The sequence below is a fragment of the Balaenoptera acutorostrata genome, chromosome 4 (assembly GCF_949987535.1).
Source record: "Balaenoptera acutorostrata chromosome 4, mBalAcu1.1, whole genome shotgun sequence".
Classification (NCBI taxonomy): domain Eukaryota; kingdom Metazoa; phylum Chordata; class Mammalia; order Artiodactyla; family Balaenopteridae; genus Balaenoptera; species Balaenoptera acutorostrata.
In genome coordinates this window covers 91,112,651-91,119,472 of record NC_080067.1, presented here as the reverse complement: position 1 = coordinate 91,119,472, position 6,822 = coordinate 91,112,651, and the positions used below count along the sequence as shown (strand labels likewise).

At 36.4% G+C, this 6,822-nt stretch overlaps 1 protein-coding gene across 2 annotated transcripts in view; it reads left to right on the top strand.

Moving 5' to 3' along the window:
• Positions 1-495: 495 nt before the first annotated feature.
• ATP6V1A (ATPase H+ transporting V1 subunit A) overlaps positions 496-6,822 on the top strand; it is a 58,715-nt gene continuing 52,388 nt past the window's right edge. The window contains exon 1 of one of the 2 annotated variants that reach the window (XM_057545032.1): positions 496-674. The gene's annotated coding sequence lies outside the window, so the exon portion shown is untranslated. The remainder of the gene's footprint in view (positions 675-6,822) is intronic. The other variant, XM_057545033.1, reaches the window with a different exon arrangement.

Sequence of the window (6,822 nt, the reverse complement as noted above, 5' to 3'; positions counted from 1 at the left end):
CAGATTTTTCCACTCCTCCCTCACCTCTCCCACTTCAACAAGATCAGTCTTCCCCGACCCTGGTCTTCCCAGCTGGTAGTCTCCAGTATGACCTTCAAACGCTCCTGTTTTCTAATAAGATTTTATAAAGGTGGTTCCTCTAAATGTAAAGAAGCCTGTGGGAGACTTATGTAAATTAGTGCTTTTAAGACAAATAGGTGTAATTAACAATTGGCCGGATAACTTGGCTTCCGTCCAGCTCGTTTCGGTTTTGATATCACGTGAGGGGCCCAAACCCGTAAGCCTGGGATTTTGCCGGCGGGCCCCAGGGGGGCGGAACTCCATCGCCATTTCCGGCCCCTAGACCACGGCGTGAACGTCACTTCCTTAGCAATGCACTTTAGCCCGTTTCACCCACGCCTTCTACGTTGCACTTTACAACATAATCTTTGCGGACATTTTTGTTTTGTTTTTGTTTTCCTAAAATCTAATCGCAATAAAATTAACGTTCAAACGATCCGCAAAAATACAGGCGCCGGAGATGCAGCAAGCCCGGTTGGGGAGAACAGGGCGGAGCCCGAGGTCACGTGACTGTCTAGGCCCGCCCCCCTCTGCAGCTGAAGACTTCCCCTCCCACAGTGACAGAGCCTCTGGGTAGGTGATCGGCACAGTTTCTGGACCTCGCGCCCCAGCAGGTGAGTGGCGACCGGTAACCGGTGGCTGGTTGGGATAGAAGAGAAGAGGTGGGAGGAGGAAGAGAAGAGAGAGTGTGAATGGTGGCCTCTGCTGTCTCGGGCTTCCCCCCGCTGTCATCCTGCACCGGCGATGTAATTTCTCCAGTTATCTTGACACCCGCTCCCCCACTGTGGTCGCCCCTGCAGCCTAGGAGTTCACATGTCCACTTTTCCCGGGGCTGGGGGTGAGTGCGGCCATTATGGTTCCCCTTTCGAGTCTTTGGGGCTTCGGGTAGTGGGATTGGTTCAGGCATTCTTCGGGGTCTGCAGTAGCCTCCAGATCTCAATCCCCAAAGCCTGTTATTTGGCAGAGGCCTTGTAAGGTCTTTACCTTCAGCCCCGGGCTGGGGAGCGGGGAGATAGGAAAAACCCCAGAGGCAGAGGCGTCTCCTGTGAGACAGGCTTGGGAGAGAATGTCACCGATGTGGCCCTCACTGCGGAGTCACCGTAAAGCTTGCTTCCGAATGTGCATTCTCAGTTAATTCTGAGTTTTTATCTGACATCCTTGCGAGAGGCGTTTTATAGATGTCCACAAGCTTTGAATGGATCTGGAAGGGTAAAAGGTGGCCGTTTACCTTTCTGTTCTCTGACTTAATGGTGCAGAAAAGGAGAGGACAGTTGAAAGAATAAATATATACTACCTTCAAAACAGGAGGTGTTGGTAATGCGACAGTCTAGATTGAATGGGGAGGCGTTGAAAGATGGTGTTGCGGTGTCATGATCTGCAGGAGATCCAGGCTAGCTTATGGAAAAGTGACCTCCCTGAAAGGGAAGTAATTCTTCAGAAACTCATTGGGCTGGAAAGATAATTAAACCAATGTGTTTGACCACAAACTTAAAGGTAAGGAGGTTAAGTCGAGATATTGCTGACTTCATATTTTCTGCCTTTGACATCCTCTGGCCATTTCTCCCTAAAATCCTACTTAATTGCCACTCCCAGTCAGTTCCTTGACTAGTGGTAAATTTATGTTAAGTAGCATTTGTATCCCTCCTTAGCTTTCCCCATTTGTAAAACTCCAGGTGACCTCTTCAGATTTTGATGAACTGTATTTTCTGAAAGTGCAGAAAAGATTGTTTAGGTTTTTACCCAACCCAATGTACTCCCGTTTCACATGTAATATAGTAACCAATGTTTTGACCCCAAACAATGTGCCTTAGGGAAGAGTGTTTTTCTGTTTGGGGTTAAACTCTTGTTTATACTGCAAACTCAGAAAGTCCCTTGGTTCTTTTAAATTGAAAGTCCTTACAGAAATTACAAATTTGATTTTTAAAATTTAAATTACACTTTTTCTTAATCTGAAAAAATTATATTCTTAGTTAAGCCTTAGAGTTTTCTAACCCATGTCATTGAAGAATCCATTAAAAAGACAGCTGAAAAATGAGGAAGATGGAATCATTATCGTTGAGTGGTGGGTATGACTGACTTATTTTTGTTTTTCTGGTGTCTTCCAAATTCTCTGCAATAAACTGGTCTTATTTTGTTAAGGGGGAAGTTAAAATTCTAGAGTAATATCACTTTAACAAAATGTTTTACAGTAAGTTCAAAATAGAGAAACTCGCTTATTGATGCTCATTACTAGAAAACATAACCTTAAAGATCTTTCTTGCTTTCTCTAACTAATGACGAAGGCCACTATTATGATTTACAGTTTTAGCATTTTGTGCACATAACTTATATTGGACAAAAGCACTAATTTGTTTGAGATGTTTTTGTATCGGTTTGCTTGCTACCGATATAAATATAGTTTTATCCATTAGTTTGCTCCAGAGTGAGGTTCCCTGATCACTAGAGGAGAGAAAAATGTAAGCAGTGTTGCTTCATTGCCCAGGTAACATTCCACCAAATAAGAGGAATTCTTGAAGTCCAAACCAGTCCTGTCTGGGTGAGACCAAAATGGGATAGAGAAAACAGGCTAAAAAGGATTGAGTACCAGAGGAGAGAATGTCAATGTGAAAGAGGTTGAATGAGTTTGCAGTTTTACTTCACAATTCCCCTGATTTTAGGGAACTTACAAAAGCAGTAATTTAGACCACTAATGAAATCTGGAAGATTGGCAGCAGGAATTGGTGACTAAATTGCTACTAAAGTTGAATTTGAAAAAGCGCTTTGACGTTATACACGATTTACACACACAAACAAGTGATGTGAAGTGTGGAAACCATTTCTGAGACTAGCTTTTTATCAATCTATGAGTATTATATGCAGAAATCTTTTTTTTTTTAGGTCACGCCACGTGGCTCATGGGATCTTAGTTCTTAGTTCACTGACCAGGGGTTGAACCGCCCCCCCACCCTCCGCCCTGCAGTGAAAGCGCTAAGTCCTAACCACTGGGCCACCAGGGAATTCCCTATATGTAGAAATCTTAACATTCAGTAGAGAATTGTGCTGTAGTCCAACATAAAATGGCACACAGGGGTTTTTGTGTTCGGGTCCCTGACACCTCTTGTGTGCTTACTCTGAGGTCTTTCTTATATGTCACTGCCTTTGTAGATTATGGCCACCACCAAGATGCTTTCTTCCTCTGTGGGCAGAACTAGGCACTCACTTCTATAGACTACTACACGATATTTTCTATTCTTCTATTTTCATTTCTAGCACATTGTATTTAATTACTGTTTGCTGGGCTGTCCTTAGTAAACTGTTAAGCTCCTAGGAATTCAAGGACAGTGTCTCTACTGTTGTGTCTTTAGCACCAGGATGCTGAAGTACTTGATAGGCATTCAGTAAATTGTTTATTGAATGAGTGTTTGACAGTTGGACAGGGAGATTAAACTACTTTTAAAGTTCTTGCAGATATAGCTCCTACTGAGTTTATGCACTAGGTATTAGCTTTCAAATATAAATTGTTAATAGTAACCATCCAAATCATGGTCAATAGAATAGATATAAACCTCAGATGGACTTTATTAATGTAGTGATAAACTTATTTTCACAACATATGTGTTTGCGTGATAGGGAAGGGAAGAGGAGTGAGTTGTGTTTATTGAAAAAAGGGGCACTGTACAGGCTACACGTGATATAGCCCTAGACTAAAAGTCAGAAAATCATCATTAAGTACTGCCACTTTAGCTATATGCTTTTAAGTAAAGTTGGGGATGGGGGCTTATGGTTTGATACTTAGGAAACTTTCCATCAAGGGTATTATGATTTCAAGTGAGATAAACCCTAGGTAATCTATGTGAAAGTATTTTTAAAACTAAGTGGTATTTTGTGATCCTATAGACCTGGGTTCAAGTCTGGCCTTACCACTTATTTAAGCTGTGTGACCTTGGACAGTTTACTTAATCTAAGCTTAAATTTCATGTTTAAATCTATGCCATAGATACTGTTAAATTAGATCATGAATGCAGAGGGCCTAGTACATACTTTGTACATTTAAAAAATTAACTTTGCTGATATCTAGTTTGATTTTATATACTGAATTTCTAAAGGAGACTTTTAGATATCCTATAAAATTAAGCAACAAGTTTGGCGTATGAAGTAAAGAGTAGAATTTGAAACGAGGCTGTTACCAAAAAATAGCAAGAAAAATGTACTTCTAGCAAAGATTCTAAAATAGATTTATTAATAGGAGCTAAGAAATATCAACATAAAGTCTATTATTTTGGCAACTGCAGTGACTTAATATTTTCTATATAAAGATTTTCCAGAGCTTGTGATCATTAATATGTGGAATCAATTTAAGGAAGTATTATATTTCTAAATTATTATCCCTACAATGGATTATAGAAATATATTAAAATTATACCACCCTATAGAGGTGGAACTTTTGAGTTTAGCTTATATTTAAAATTTCTGCCTCTTATTCTAAATGTTTTTATACCTTATTTTTATCCTCATTTGAAGTAGGCATAGGAATATAATAGTATATAGAGAGAGAGAGAGAGAGAGAGAGAGAGAACACAATGGAGACGTGAACTAGAGTAAAATTTTTCCCTTCCTAGGTTGATGATTCACAAGGTTTGGTGGTTTTGTATTGGAAAATATCAGTAAATTAAACAATAATTGAAGTGTAGCTATCATGAGTTTATGTTTCACCTTAATCCTGAAAAAAATAACTCATTTGTTCTAAGGAAAGACTTTATTAAGAGATTATTGAATATTCTCTTTAATGTCAAGTTTTCTATTATAGTGAAATAAATTATGATCAATAACCATATTTTCCATTTAATTTTTCTGTAGAGACTTTAAAAATTTACTATTTTCTTTGTTTTCTGTTGTGAACTGAAAGTGACTTCGGTTTATATAAGTGTATTATTTTATATATATATAGTATATACATATTATATGTATAGTAAATACATATACATTGTGTGTGTGTTTATAAAGATAGCTGAAATAGATGTATATTTCCATAGTAATAAATCTTTATTTTTACCTGTAACTATTAAAGTCATCTTTAGAATTAGTTACTACTGTGAATAAAATTATTTAATGATTAATTTATTTGAAACGCCCCTTTATATTTGTTCGTAGTTAGCTCTGTTTAATAAATTTCACAACTGCACTTAGCCTTCAAAATTGGTGGTATTTCATAGATATTTTGAGATTTAGCCTATGATTTTTTTTGTTGCTATTTTTTTGGTGTCAATATTATGACTAGCTACTACAATAAAATTTTCAGTGTTTTTCTGAATCTTAATGCTATCTGTAGAAACGGTTGTTCTTTCGTTGACAAACCTTTTTAAAAATTATATCAACAACATGCCATGTTTTATTTCTTTTCTGAAAAATAGTTAAGCTTATTTCATTGAAAATAAAATGGGTAATGCATGATATAATGCAGAAGAGCTCCACATGTGCTTGAGCAATGAAAAACAACCAGACTTTGTTTTGTTTTAGTTATTTCTTAGTTTAATTCTTTTAAGTGTTTATTTAAAAATAAAATAGAGAAGACTAAATTAGAAAACACTTATAAAATTGAAGAAAGGGCATGATACAGAAACTGTATGTGTAGTAATGATTGTATATACATATTGAAAAAGATGGACAGAAATGCATCAAAATAAGTCATCTTAGATTAGGAGATTTAAGAAAGTTTTAAAATTTATATTTGAGTTCCTACAATCACTGTTTATTGCTTTGGGCAATAATTTTTTAATTTGGTATGGAGAATTAAGGCATTTAAATGATGATTTCTTCTTAATTACTTGGATATCCTAAGTGAAAATGTTTTTTGACTTATCCAGATAACCGAATACATTATTTAAGTTTATAGGTGCAGGTATGTTTTTAGGCCTCTGTAAGCTCAGCAGAATTTTAAAAAGCAGAAGTAAATCCCAGCATATAAAAGAATTTAATACATGGTGAAGTGATATTTCAATCCAGTGGGAAGAACTGGGACATATATAGTAAATGTAACTGACACAGCTTGTCTGTCTGGAAGAAATTAACTTGAGCCAGTACTTTGCAACATATGCAGAAACTAGTTTCAAGATGGATTAAGAACTTAAATATTTAAAATAAAATATTAAAAATATTAATTTCTAAAATTTTTTTATATATACAATCTAGATGTAGTGATGAACTTTTAAACCAAGATAGGAAATCTGAAAGTCATAAAAGTAAACATAGGTGTATGAGAACACATAGAAATGAAGAATTTTTCAATGGCAAAAATAGAGGACAAAAGCCAGGTTGAAAAAAAATTGAAATATGTATAACAGATAGAGTTAACATTTGTCAGAACTTTTACGTATTAAGAAAAAGTCCACACAATAGAAACATGGGTAAAGCATATGACCAGAACTTCAAGAAGACAAATCCAAACATTCAACAAACTTATGAAAAGATGTATAACTTCACTAGTAGTCAATATACTAACAATGAAAAATTTTTTCTGATTAGCAGAAATTAAGTGGTAAACTTACCGCTAGCAGGGATGTGTGGTAAAGGATTTTCTCATAAAATGCTAGTGGAGATGTAAATTGTTACAGTTCTTTTAGTAAACAATCAGGCAATATCTGTTAATATTAAAAATACATATTCTTCCATCCAACAATCCCACCGTATGGACTCTTTTCCTTAGAATAAAAACACCAGTAAGTAGCAAGTGTTCACGTGAATGTCGATTGAAGCAGTGTTTGAAGTAGCAAAAACCTGGGAACA